General features: G+C 36.4%; 2 pseudogenes; both read left to right on the top strand.

Moving 5' to 3' along the window:
• The first annotated feature begins 1266 nt into the window (after nt 1-1266).
• LOC130679031 (olfactory receptor 6C74-like) lies at nt 1267-2202 on the top strand (annotated as a pseudogene).
• Nucleotides 2203-13539: 11337 nt separating this feature from the next.
• On the top strand, nt 13540-14489 carry LOC130679284 (olfactory receptor 6C2-like; annotated as a pseudogene).
• The last annotated feature ends 1157 nt before the right edge of the window (nt 14490-15646 follow it).

Below are 15646 nucleotides of genomic sequence, written 5' to 3' on the forward strand. Positions count from 1 at the left end.
TAGGTAAAAGTGTGCCTTCTAAAATTCATGTCACCACTATTCTGAGATTCATTCATATACGTATTCCTCATCTCTTTTAGACCATGCTGATTTCAAACTTGTTCATTTCAGTGTGTGTTTTAGACAAAGAATAAAAAGATAAGTAAAAGAATAGAAGCAGATGGAGAGAAATTTAATTGTTAAACATTTTCTCATTTTTTCAATAAACTTTAAATGCTGTTATGTATTTTCACTTAATTTACATAATCTTAATTTTCAAATTTATGCATATTAACATATTTTTTAACTCTTTTAATTTTTTCATCAAATTTACTCTCCTACTTCTAAAATCCCTTCTTACCTCTTTAGGTTTCCATAAGCTTTGTTTTCACCTATTTGCTTTACCTCTCACACCTCATACAATCTCCTGAACATGTATTTTTATATTTCTGCTTCTATTTCCTTTATTCTCATTTTTCACTATATTTTTCTTGTTCTATTCTTAGAATCATAAAATGAATAAGAAAACTGAAATTAAAAGAACATTCTTACTGATTTGGTTTAGGGGTACAGTGTAGGTAGGGTGGGGATAACAGAGATTCAAGTAATGTAAATACTAGTAAATACAACAAATAAATACATCCCAGTGCCTTAAGTAATTTGAAATTGGATCTCATTAATCATGAAAATAAATAACAACAAGATTCAGGCATTGGAGTTTGTTTAGAGGAGTAAACCTGTACAGGCGTACTAATTCAATGAATGATGGCTACAGTGTATGTGTGGTGTATGTGTGTGTGTGTGTGTGTGTGTCTGTGTGTTTGTGGACATGCATGTGTGTGTTAAATATAAAACATGGGATGATGTACTTGCAATGATAGCTATCATTGAGATCCAGTATGCAAACTTCTTATATTGAACTGAAAATAGCCTCCATCCTAAACTCTTGCATAAAACTAAGAGAGAAAAAAAGTTTCATTCTGTTTTGAAAGTCACTCTGATGTCCCACCATTTCATAAATATAAAAAAATGCTGAGCAATTACGGTCATTATATAGGTTATCCTCTGGTAGAACTGCAAACTAAAGACAGAACTCTCTATCCAGATGCTCTGGAAGGCAAACTACTCTTCTTCCTGCCATGACCATCTTTAGAATGAGAATGAGCTTTGTGTTGCTCCAGCAGAAACATCACCTTCACCACTATTTGTCACTGTTACTTTCTCATTGGGATCCTCACTTTCTTTTTCTTCTTTTTCCATTTAGACCTGGACAAGTAGAGGACAGTAATGGGGAACCACACAAGAGTGACAGTGTTCATCCTAGCAGGTCTGACTGATATTCCACAACTGAAGGCGGTGGTATTTACCTTCCTGCTGCTCACCTACCTGCTCAGCATCACCGGCAATCTGATCATCATCACACTCACCCTGCTGGATACTCAGCTCAAGACCCCCATGTACTTCTTCCTTCGGAATTTTTCCTTCTTAGAAATTTTCTTCACAACTACATGCATCCCTAAATTGCTGGTGATGATGGCAACTGGGGACAAAACCATTTCCTATAACAGTTGTGCAGCTCAAGTGTTTTTTGTCTTCCTTCTCGGAGCATCTGAATTTTAACTGCTGGCAGCCATGTCCTATGACCGCTATGTTGCCATCTGTAAGCCCCTGCATTACACAGCCATCATGAGCACTAAAATCTGCACACAGCTTGTCTCCTGTTGTTGGCTTGCTGGGTTCTTTACCATCTTTATACCTCTCCTCTTGGGCCTAAACCTTGATTTCTGTGACTCCGACACTGTTGATCATTTCTATTGTGACACAACTCTCATGCAGATCTCCTGCTCAGACACACGGCTCGTCGAGACAATGGGATTCATTTCTGCTTCAATGACCCTTGTGGTCACGTTAGTATTGGTGATAATATCATATACGTACATCGCATTAACAATTCTAAAAATCCCTTCAGCTAATCAGAGGAAAAAAGCTTTTTCAACATGTTCTTCTCACATGATTGTGATCTCCCTTTCTTATGGCAGCTGCATCTTCATGTATGTTAAACCATCAGTGAAACAGACAGTATCTTTTTCCAAAGGAATTGCAGTGCTCAATACCTCCGTTGCACCACTTTTGAACCCTTTCATCTACACCTTACGGAACCAACAGGTGAAACAAGCATTCATGAATAATATACTCAGGGTTGTTTCTCTCTCAAACAAATGAATATCCTATTGCATCACATGTAAAGAAATAAGCAAAGTCGTTCCTAGTAATACCAGTGTATCCAATAGTCGCTTCCAATATAAAATTTCCTCCTTTATTTTGGTTTCTTTTCTTTGATATTCTGTTTTATCTTATTTCAAGCTTTGTTTTTACAAAAATCTTTGTTCCAAAGAAGGTAATTTTCTTTATAGTCTTCAATACAGATTATTTCCACTTTGTTTACTTTCCTGTGGATATCTGAAAGAAATTTAGCTGTTTTTCAATTTTTCCTCTTTTGTCTTTGTATTCTATCTAGTTAGTCAAGAATATAAATTATTTTTCATTAAAATATATTGAATATAGCATGCAATGTAAAGGTTATTATCATTCTTTTTTTGCACTTGGTTCTAACCAGCTTGATACTAATGTTCACATTTATTTTTTATAATATTGCCCACTTTTGATGTATGTACTCTGCTTAATGAAAAGAAAAGAAAATTGTGGCAGAGTTAACTATTAATGTAGATGCTCAAGTTAGAAAGTATTTGTTTATTAAAAGAAAATATTATTGCGTAAAGTGCATGCCATAGAATGTAGTTGTTTTTTTTTCTATTAGTGAATTGATAGCATTCACAATTATTTCAATCTTAGATGGAAAACCTATTATCCTACTGGCTCATTTTAAAAATTAACAATGAAATACAATGCTTATTAGTTGTTTCCTACTCAGAAAAACTCCCTTCAGTAACTTGGGATACTTCTGAAGTTAATTTGGAACTGCTTTTAAATGACTGTTAAGTAAGGAGAACAATGCCAACTTAATGTGTTTTTTCTTTCCGTTTGTCACTAATATACATATATACATATATAGCTAAACTTCTTATGAGTGAAACCAAAGTAGTCTAATAAGCTAAATCTTTTCACTAGCATTTTAAAATTCTATATCATAATTGGAATTTCAGGGACTCAATTCACTTTCTGTCACGTGACCAGAATTAAAAAATATTAAATATAGTAAAAAATGTTGTCAAAGAAACACATCATGGTTCATGATCTTTTTCCAGAAATGTGTATGCATACGGCCACAATAGGACATACTGATTATTTTGAATTAAAGTTACTCGAGAAACAGCCGGTGCAAGAAGGACACTTTGACCCTCCTTTGACTCACCTGAAAACACAACATAAAATTCCCATGTGAATGGCATCCCTCCCCATACCAGCAGGAAGAGAGACAGCCTTATCACCAGGGACAGGAAATTTAGGGCAAAGAAGGGTGCATAAAACCCTTATTTTCTCATTAATTTACGACCCAAAGCTCAACCTTCCTCATTAGTTCTTCACAAATTCATATTTTCTTTGTCTAAAAGGTACAAAAGCTGTCTACTTTCTTCACTACTTTAAGTCTCATATTTTTATGTGGCTCCATTTGTCAGAAATTTATTTATTTTTCTCCTGTTAATTATTCTGTTGACAGGTAGCTAGGCAAACATGAGTGGGTCCTGCATTAGTCTGGACAAGGACCTCCACCTCTCTTCCTACCAATGAGAGAACACACCTCAAACCCCTCAAGTGCATGGTTTAGTCTCCTGCCTTATCAGGACCAAACAAGATGTAAAAAAGCCCATTGGGGCTTCAGACCACCAACACAGGTTGACCACAGGCACACTGAGACCCAAGAAGTGACCTGGAGTTACCTCAGGGTTCTTTATACTGTTACTGTAACAAATTCACATTACAGTTTTGGACCCCCACTGTGGGTTTCACATGGGTACTTACGGGTGAGTGCCTATGCACTAGGAAAAGTGTTACATAACCTGAAACTTTCAATCAACACGTCAACTAAATGACATAAGACACAGGGAGGGATTTTCTAACCATTTCAAAAACCAAACCTAACCCTAATGGCAGGGCTCCTTCTGGTTTCCGGACAGCCTGCCCTCCACCTTCTCGAGAGTGTACTTGCAACTTCAGGGGGAAAATATGCTCGAAGCCTGGGGCAGATAACCTCTGAAGCTAAAGTCAGTCAAAGAGAAATAAAGTGGGAGAAACTCATTTATTATTTAGAATAAGTCATCCTCTTCTGCTTGCCTGTGTCTCTCATGACCTAGCTGCAAAAGGGCCCCACAAAACCTCTCCAGTGCAGATATGCCCTCACTCCCTTTTGTAATCAACTATTGATATGGAGATGGACTACTTCTCTCCACACCTTGGAAACACCTTCTGATATGGAGATGCATTAAGGCCAGGTGAGAGATTCTGGAAATACTGCAATTTTATAAACAACCACCCTCCAGAAATATCACCTCACAATCTACTCACTCCTCATCTTCCACAATGTCCGCTGTGCTAGAAAGCTGCCGCACTGTAACTAGACTAATAACATAACAATAGCAACAGTAATAAGAGCATGATAATCCTCAAGCTGGGGAATCCAGTTAGGTTCAAATTCATTTGCTGATTAAATCCACAGCTCACCCATTCCACAGATGGGCAGTAGCTGAAAGGGTAGGGAATTCACAGCATTCATCAGGCAGCAGCTGCAGCCAGGGGCGGGTCCAGGCCACAGGAACTATAGAAGAAAAGAACCTTTAGGGCAATAAGATACATGTTTTAATGAGACCAGCATAGGCAAATCTTGTCCATCAGGTAGAATGCATGCAAGAGAGTGGTCCTGTGATAGGACAGTGGCAGGAATGGGATCTCGTCCTGGTCTAGTGTACCAGACCTTCACCCCTCTCCCTGTGGGAGTTACAGATGGGTCAATATATAGGGCTATGGGAGGTACATGCACTGGCCATAAAGAAAAAACAAAACTTCCCTGTAAGATGCTCTTACCTGCCAGATATTTTGGGTATACTATCATGCTCTTTAGGGGCCATTCTGCTGTTACTCCAGGAACACACAATAGGCCAGCTTCTAGGCCTTTTCCCCAAGATACCAGAAGTGCCAGCCATCACTGGTCCATGAGTCAAAATGTCCCGGGCCACATGCACTCAACAGAGTCTCCAGGATTGGCAGAAGGATGTTGCTCTGCTCACCATATCCTGGCTTCAATAACTAATCTTTTGCACATACAGTTGTATAGGAGAGGCAGTAATGTGTGTGAACATGTCCACTGCTCTCAAGGATCCTTTTCAGGGCTTCTCATTCAAACACCATAGCACTGTGCATAAGTGAACTGACCAGCCCTGTAGATGATTCGTGTCCTACTTCAAGCCAGATTTCAACAACCATTGTACCTCTCTATCATGCCTACCCAAGTAGGGTTAGATGGTACAAGAAACTTCCATTTTATCCCTAATTGCTGAACCCATTCTTCTAACTCCTCTCCAGTAAAGTGTGTGCCTCAATTGCTGTCAATCACCTGTGGCTGGCCCTAGGCTGTTAAGAGATGCTCTAGGCCCCTTTTGGTCATTTGATGATCTTCACAATGTTCAGAAAAGGCAACAAACTGTCCAGTAGCTGTGTCCACAGAAGTCATGGCATACTGATACCTTTCTGATACCAGCAAAGGCCAAATATATTTGGCCTGTATAACCATTGGGCTACATCAGAGGTAGGCTTTCCTTCTAGCCAATGCACCTGGGCCAAAGTGTCTGCTTCATCATTCCTTGGGGAATCCAAAGGCAAATGGCCAGTCACATTATATACAGTAACAGTCTTAGTCTAACCAGAGACCCATAGGTCTTGCCACAAATCTTGTCCCCAAAGGGACCAGTGACCAATCATCCTGTGGGCATGGTACCATGCCAGTAGCCACAGGGTCAAGCCCCGATAGATGGCCCAGCGTTCAGTGTAGACAACTATAGTATAGGATCCTGGGTGATCACAAAGCATACTGCCGACAACTCAGCCCACTTACTGCTCTTCCCATCCCTGTCCTCCATCAGTATTGTTTCAGTATTAGGACGGAAAGCCACAGCCCTCCAATTGTGAGGCTGCCTATGACTACAATTGTTGGTAAACCAAGCATCTTCAGGTATAGGGTTTTTCCCTCCTGATAAGGACTCTCAGCTAACAATGGCTCAAAAGCAAGTTCTTCCTGTATTCCACTTATGTGTGTCACTGACTCTAATAAACAGACTTCTCCACTTAAGGGGCTAGTGGGAAGCATGCTGTGCTGCTTTAAATCTGTGCCCCAGTGTAGGGGTCTGTGCCATGCCTCTGGTCATTACCACATCCCCCAAGCTGGGGTCTTGACTCCCCCAAATCAGACAACAACACCCAATCATTCTCCAGTGAAGGTGAGAACCAAAGCAGATCCTGAGTACTGTCCCCCAGGAAGTTTTGCAGGGACACAGGCTGGACATGGGTCTTTGCCTATGGCTTCCATGTCCTGGACCTCAGTGGCTGGAACTGCTGCTCTGGCTTTAATTGGTGCCATAGTTCTAATAAGATCCTATTAGGCTTCCCATCAAGCTTTTGTTTAACTACCCTGACTTTATCAAATCATTCAAAGTGTTGAACACATATAACCTCCAAACAAGAATACTCTACTCAGCAAGATTACCATTCAAACTGAAGGAGACATAAAGGGCTTCACAGATAAATGTAAGTTAAAAATGCTCACCACCACAAGAGTAGCCTTACAAAAAATGTTAAAGGGACTTCTTTAAGAAGAAATGAAAATACCCTCTCTAATAGCAAGAAATTTAAGAAAGAAAATCTTCTGCTGGTGAAGCAAATGTATAGCAGGGGAAGGTAACATATGAATTACTTAAAAGCTAGTATTAAGGTAAAAAATAAAAAAGTGGCAAAAGCAATTACATCTAACAATTAGTTAAGGGAATCACTTAATAAATTTTGTAAAAGAAGATAAATACTTAAAACATGGGGTAGGGGGTGTAAGAAATGTAGTGCCGTTAGAATATGTTTGAACTTCAGTGACCATCAGTCTATTATAGATTGTTATATTCATAGGATGTCATGTAGGAGCCCGATGATAACCACAAACCAGAAACTTATCATAGATACAAAGAAACGGAAGAATAGGGAACCCAACCACAATACTAAAGAAATTCCTAAAACACAAGAGAAGAGAGCAAGAGGGGAAGAAAGGATGAGAGAACAACAAAAACTACCAGAAAATGTTCAACGAAATGGCAATAAGTAGATACATATCAGTAATAACTGTAAATGTAAATGGCCTAAATTCTCCAAACAAAAGACCTAGGATGTCTGAATGGATAAAAACATTACACTCATCTGTTTGTTGTCTACAAGTGACTCTCTTCAGTCCTAAAGACACGTGCAGACTGAAACTGAAATCCTTATTTGCATGTAAAAAGATATACCATGCAAATAAGGATAAAAAATCTGGAATGACAATATTTACATCAGACAATGTAGACTTCAAAATAAAGTAACATAAGACAAAGAAGGACATTACATAATAATAAAAGGATCAGTACAACAAGAGGATGTAAAAATCATAACAATCTTTGTATCCAACATAAGAGCACCTAATCATATGAAACAAATACTAACAGACCTAAAGGAAGAAATTAACTGAACATAATCATAGTAGGGGCATTAGTAGCACACTTGCATCCAGACAAAAAATAAATAAGGAAGCAGAGGTGTTGAGTGACACATTAAACCACATTAATTTAACAGATATGTACAGAATATCCTACTCCAAAGCAAAAGAATACACATTTTTCTCAAGTGCACATGGAATATTCTCCAAAATTGATCAAATATTAAGAAACAAAACAAGCCTCAACAAATTTAAGAAAATTGATGATGTTGTATCAATCATCTCAGACTACAGTGGTATGAAACTAGAACTCAGTTGCAAGAAAAGAATTAAAAAATAAAACTCCACATGGGAGTTAAATAAAATGCTCCTAAATAATCAGTGGATCAAGGAAGAGATCAAAGAGGAAATTAAACAATATATATAGACAAATAAAACAGAAAATAAATGGTTCAAAATATGTGGGATGCCGCAAAAGCAGTTCTAAGAAGGAAGTTTATAGCAACACAGGCCTACCTCAAGAAGCAAGAATAAGCTCAATTAAACAAGCTCACTGTACAACTAAAGGAACTAAAAAGGTCACCAAAGCCCTAAATTAGTAGGAAGAGGGAAATAATAATAATCAGAATGGAAATAATTAAAATATAGACAAAGAAAACAATAGAAAAAAATCAATGAAACCAAGAGCTTTTTGATAAGATAAACAAAATAGACAAAAAGACAAAAAGCCAGACTTATCAAGACAAAAAGAGAGAGGATACAAATAAGATCAGAAACAAGAAAAGAATAGTTACAACTGACACAACAAAAATTCAAATAATTATTAGAGGATTCCATGGAAAATTATATACTAATAAATTAGACAATCTAGAAGAAATGGATAAATTCCTAGAAATATACAATCCTCCAAGAATGGTCCAGGAAGAAACAGAAAATATGAACACAGTAATTAGTAATAATGAAATTGGAGTGTTAATCAAAAAGTTTTCAACAAATATCTAGGACCAGATGGCTTCACAGTTGAATTATACCAAACATTTAAACATGAGATACCACCAATTCTTCTTAAAGTCTTCTAGAAAATAGAAGAGGAGGAAATACTTCCAAAATCATTCTATAAGGCCAGCATCACTCTAATACCAAAAACCAAGAGACACTACAATAAAAGAAAACTACAGACCAATATACCTTATGAACTTAGATGCAAAAATCTACAAGATATTAGCAAACCAAATTCAAAAATACATCAAGAACATCTATCACAACCAAGTGGGGTTTATTCCAGGGATGCAAAGGTGGTACAATTCATAAGTCAGTCAATGTGATATACCATATTAACAAAAGGACTTAAACTGTATGAATGTCTAAATAGATGCTATAAAAGTATGTGACAAAATTGAACATCATGCTACAAACTCTCAACAAAACTGGTATAGAGGGAACATATCTCAACATAATAAAGGCCACAACAAACCCACAGCTAACATCATACTCAATGGTGAAAAGCTGGCAGCATATCCTCTAACATTAGGACCAACACAAGGAGGCCCACTCTCACCACTTTTATTCAATATAGTACTGGAGGTCCTAGCTACAGCAATCAGACCAGGAAATGAGATAAAGGTATCCAAATTGGTAAGGAAGAAGTAAACTGTCAGTATTTGCAGATGATATGATAGTATATATAGAAAACCTTAAAGAATCTACCAAGAAAACTATTAGGCCTAATATCTGGATTCAGCAAAGTTGTAAGATACAAAATTAAAACACAGAATTCTGTTGCATTCCTATATACTAACAATGATCTAGCAGAAAGAGAATTCAGGAAAACCATTCCATTTACAACTGTATCAAGAAGAATAAAACACCTAGGAATAAACTTAACCAAGGAGGTAAAAGACCTGTACTCTGAAAAGAGAAATCAAAGAAGAAACAAATAAATGGAAATCTATCCCATGCTCATGGACAGAAGAATTAATATTGTCAAATTGGCCAACCTGCCCGAAACAATTTACAGATTCAATGCAATCCCTACCAAAGTACCAATAACATTTTTTCAGTGAACTACAAATAATCCTAAAATTTATATGAAACCAAATAATCCTAAAATTTATATGGAATCAAAAAAGGCCCTGAATAGCCAAAACAGTCAATCTTGAGAAAGAAGAACAATGCTGGGGTTATTATACTCCCTGACTTAAGCTCTACTACAAAGCTACAGTAACCAAAGCAACATGCGAAAAGAACAGATATATAGATCAATGAAACAGAATAGAAAGCCCAGAAATAAACCCGCATACATACTGTCAATTAATATATGACAAAGGAAGGCAAGAATATACACTGGGGAAAAGAGTTTCCTCAACAATTGGTGTTGGGAAAACTGGACAACTACATGCAAGAGAAAAAAACTGGATTACTGTCTAATTTCATACACACAAGCAAACTCAAAATGGATTAAAGATTTAACTGTAAGACATGGAACCTTAAAACTATTAGATGAAAACATAGACAAAAACCCTTGAACATAAAGCATGAGCAATAGTTTTCAGGACACATCTCCCCATGCAAGGAAAACAAAAGCAAAAATAAACAAGTGGAACTTCATCAAGTTAAACAGGTTATGTACAGCAAAGGAAACCATCAACAAAACAAAAAGGCAATCTACAGCTTGGGAGATTATATTTGTAGATGCTGTATGTGATACAGGGTTAACATCCAAAATATATAAGGAACTCATATGACAGGACATCAGAAAACCAAATAACCTGATGAAAAACTGGGCAGAGGACCTGAACAGACATTTTTCCAAAGAAGAAATAGAGATGGCAAACAGGCACATGAAAAGATGCTCCACTTAGATGATCATCAGGGAATTACAAATCAAACCCACAATGAGATATCACCTCACACCAGTTCGAATGGCCACTATCCAAAAGACAAGAAATAACAAGTGTTGGTGAGTATGTGGTGAAAAGGGAACCCTCCTACACTGTTGGTGGGAATGGAGATTGGTACAGCCACCAGTGGAAAGCAGTATGAAGTTTCCTAAAAAAACTAAAAATAGAAATACCATTTGAACAGTAAATTTACTTCAAGGAGTTTACCTGAAGAAAACAAAATCCCTGATTTAAAAAGATATATTAACACCTATGTTTATTGCCACATTATTTCAGTAGCCAAGACATGAAAGCAACCAAAGTGTCCATCAATAAATGAAAGGATAAAGAAGGTGTGGTGCATATACACATGGAATATTATTCAGACACAAACAAGAAAGAAATCCTGCCATTTGAGACAACATGGATGGTTTGAGAGGGTATTATACAAAGTAAAATAAACTAGGTGGAAATGGCAAATACCATATGATTTCACTTATATGTAGAACCTATAAACAAAACAAAACAAAAAGAACAAAACAGTAATAGACTCATAACACTGAGAGTGACTTGTGGTTACCGTGGGGATAGATGGGTGAAATAGATGAAGGTTATAAAGAGGCATAAAATCTTACTCATATGTTAGTCACTGGGATGAAAGTACCTCATAGAGAATATTGTCAGTGGTTCTGTAATATGTTTCTATGTTGATGGACAGAAACTACAATAGTTGGGGTGGGCCTTTAATAATGTATATAACTGTTTAATCACTGTGTTGCATACTTGAAACCAATATAATATTGTGTATCAACTATATTTCAATAAAAACATCTTCTTGCTCCTTATGCCCCATACCTTGTCCTATGAATTTCTGCTATTTGGCTGTTCCTGAGTGGTATTATTTCTAATAAACTGAAAGTAGGAAGTACAGCACTTACATATTGCTATGGGCAATATTCAGAAGGGCAAGCATCAAAATAATAACACTTTTCTGGATATTAAAGTTTCTATAACTTTTTTTAGTTTTTATATGTGTTTGAATTTTTCTACATTAAATATATTTATTATGCATGTAATTTTAGACAAGAAAGTTATCTCCTTACTCACTATATTGCATAATCCATGTGTGAACAAATATATAAGAGCAGGTTTTTGAATTGTCATTGCAGTCTTGTTCTTTTACACGTGGACTGAGGTAGTTGCCATTAATGCTTCTTTGTCTCTCTGTGGACATTATCCCCACTGGGGCTTGGCTGAGAACTTTTATGTCAAAGTGAATTATATTTTATATTCAACAGAGAGTTTTGAATGAGGGCCTTCAGGGCATTTTTAGTCAGCTGTTTTCTGCACACCTGCTGTAGATGGAAGAGATAAACAGGGTCATAAGAATAAAAACCTGTTTGTCCAAAGAAAATCAGTCCACCCACTTTTGTAGAGCCAGAGTCTTCTTAATTTTTCCTTGCTCTTTGATCTTTATTATCATTCTTTCACCTACCCAGAGTATACAGAAATTTCCTTTAGATATTTCCTTTAAATTCATAATTCATGTGTGTATGTTTGGTAAGTACAGGTGTCTCGGGACAGGAGGCTAGGAATATTCTCAGATAATCATATTACTATACTTATGTTTAACTGTGAGGCTCATAAAGTCTTTTGATTCATGTCTTTCCCATGAAACAATGAAGAATGTCCAAAGTAAGTACTGGGATGTTTTAAAACCCAACATATTGCAAATGTGTATAGGTCTTATTTTATTCTTCATTAAATTGGTGCAATTGCAGGTACCATGGAATTTGATTAACACACAGAAAAAATGTATTAATCTCTATTCTCCTCTCCTTTTCTCTGTCTCTCATTTATTTATCAACTATCTATCTACATATTTTATATCCCATGTATTTCAATTATTATCAGCAAATATTCCATTTTTTAATATTTCCTTTTTTCAAGACCAGTATCACCTATATGCAAACTCTTTGTCTAATAAACCAAACTTAATGTCCCTTTTTTCATCGTGATATCTGTAACCTGGCAATGTATCATGGTAAACTTGTACTTCATGGGAGCTGATACTACTCACTTAAACCTAACTGTAATCCCATGAGGTAGTATTCCTGTTAATCCACTTTTACCAATTAGGAAACCAAGAGCACAAATGATAGATTAAATTGAGATCACTCAGCTAGTAGATGACAGAGATGTGACTTGATCCTACACTAACTGTTCCAAGGTCCATATACTTAGCTCCTGTGTGTTGCTGAAACATGCATCACACTTGTCATGAAAGAGGGAAAGCAAAATACATTTTGATATTCTTCATTTATTTGTACTTTGCCCATGTTTTTTAACTTATATTAAAATAATCAAGCATCAAAGCCCTCTCTGCTGAAGCACAGATGGAAAATAGGGAATAATAGAGGAATTGAGAGTCAAGAGAAAAAGCCGTTAAAGGACTAATACCTGAGAGAAATCTGAATTGACCTATAAATAATGCCTGGTTCACTGAGGAGGGATCTGGAGAGTCTAGGTAGGGTATAATCACTATCTTCTATGAATTTCCATTTTAATCAGGTACCACAACTTGAAGCAAAGGAATTTTAAGTTTTAACTTTTGTGAATAAACATTTTGGAACAAAGAAGACAATTCCCCATGAAAATATCACTCAAAAACAAACAGTTACTGATACAGCAGGGGAAACGTCAACCAAAGTATGGACTTGAAGAAATTAGTTGGAGAAAGTGCTATGAATTGGGAGATCCTGGAATACTTAAAACAATTTCAGTAGCAGTAATTTTCAAGAGAAACTTTCAACAATCTTAGCTTCTATGTGTTAAATTTCAATGCAGCTGAGGGAATTATCAAAATCTGGTTATCAAGTTAAAGAAGGAAACACATGTGACTGGTTTTCCTTGGTATTGGAACCACTGTCTGAACTTGTCATATTTTGACATTGTCTGATCCAATTTCTGTGACTTTTATGTGAATATTAGCAATAGATGAAGTCAGTGATGAGAATCCATTCAACAATAAGAACATTCATCATTCTGGGATTGAGAAATGATCCACAACTAGAGATTTTGGTTTTTATATTTCTGTTTATCTCATACACATTAAGTTTAATTGGGAATCTGACCATAATTTCACTCATCTTTGTGGATTCTCATTTAAAAACAGCTATGTATTTTTTTCTTCAAAATTTCTCTTTCTTAGAAATCTCATTCACAACTTCTGGTGTCCCCACATACCTCTACATCATATCAAGTGGGAACAGGGCCATCAGCATCAAAGCCTGCTTCAGTCAAATTTTTTTTGTGGTCCTGTTTGGAGCTACAAAATATTTCCTGTTGGCTGTGATGTCCTATGACCGCTATGTGGCCATCTGCAAACCCCTGCATTACGTGACCATCATGAACAGCAGAGTCTGCAGGAACCTCATCCTCAGTTGTTGGGCATCTGGCTTATTGATTATCCTTCTACCCCTTGGTTTGAGCCTTAATCTGAAATTCTGTGACTTTGTTATTGACCATTTTTTCTGTGATGCTTCTCCAATACTGAAGAATTCATGCTCAGACACATGGTTCATTGAACAGCTAGTTGTATTCTTTGCTGTGTTGACTTTCATAATGACCTTTGTGTGTATAGTTCTGTCCTATGTATAATCATTAGGACGATTCTAAGATTACCCTCAACCCAGCAAAGAAAAAAAGCCTATTCTACGTGTTCTTCCCACATGATTGTGGTTTGCATCACCTATGGAAGCGGTATCTTTATCTATATCAAACCTTCAGCTAAGAACGAAGTGGCAGTTAATAAGGTGGTTTCTCTGCTAATTATGTCTGTAGCCCCTTTGTTGAACCCCTTCATTTATACCCTAAGAAATAAGCAAGTAAAGCAGTCTTTCCATGATAGTCTCAAAAGTCTTGCATTTATTTCAAAGAAATATTAGATATTCATATCAGAAATTTAAATTAAAGTAAAAAATAAATTATCAGCATATGGATGAAAATTGAGTGATGGGAGTTATCCAGTCTCATATTTTTGAGGGCCAAAATATATAGAATTGAGAATAATGTCTAAGAAAATAGTGCCAAAATTCAGAATTACACAGATGGACATTTCTCTAGTTTTCTGAAACTTCTATTCTTCCTCAACCACATTATAATAAACTCTTTTCAGTCTTATTACATAATCATTACTCATTATCTTATGTGTCTATGTCACTGCTCTCTACTTATAACACAGGCTGCTTTTTAAAATTGAAGTACAGTTGACTTGCAATATTATATTAGTTTCAGGAGTTCTACATAGTGATACAAAAATTACATACATTAAAAAACACTTATCATACTAAATGTATTTACCACTATCACCATACAAAGATATTATATTGTGGGCTATATTTTTGTATGCTGTACTTTTGCATACAATGCAAAATGAATAGAAAATGAATTATTTTCAATCAGAATTATTTTGTGTCTTTTATCCACTTTATCTTTTTTTCCCATCCTCATTTTCCTCTCTCCTATGACAACCACCAGTTTGTTCTGTCTGTTTCTTTTCTTTATTTTTATACATATAAGTGAAACCCAGTGGTATTTGCTCTGACTTATTTCACTTGGAACAATACCTTCTAGATCCATTCATTTGTTGCAAATGCCAAGAGTTTATTTTTCATGGCTCTATAATATTCCATTATATATTTATACTATATCTTCTTTTTCTATTCTTGTATCAATGGACATTAGGACTGCTTCCATATCTTGGCTATTTTGAATAATGCTGCAATAAAAACAAAGAACCATGACAGGGAGCATTAAAGATGGCAGCGTGAGAAGTGAAAAAGAGGCTTCCTCCTAAAACCACATATAATATGAAAATATAATTAATATGATTAATCCTGAAAGAGCAACAGGAAAGGGGGCTGTGCCAAACTGCATACACCTGGAGAAAAGAATAAACCTCATGGAACAGGGTAATGTACCAAAGCTGTGGCCCAGTGGGACCCAAGCCCTTCCCTCATCCCAGCTCACCGTGGGAGGAAGAGAAATGGAGCAGGGAGGGAGTGGAGGTCTGGGACTGCTGAATACCTAACTCCGGAGATCT

The sequence above is a fragment of the Manis pentadactyla genome, chromosome 10 (assembly GCF_030020395.1).
Source record: "Manis pentadactyla isolate mManPen7 chromosome 10, mManPen7.hap1, whole genome shotgun sequence".
Classification (NCBI taxonomy): Eukaryota; Metazoa; Chordata; class Mammalia; order Pholidota; family Manidae; genus Manis; species Manis pentadactyla.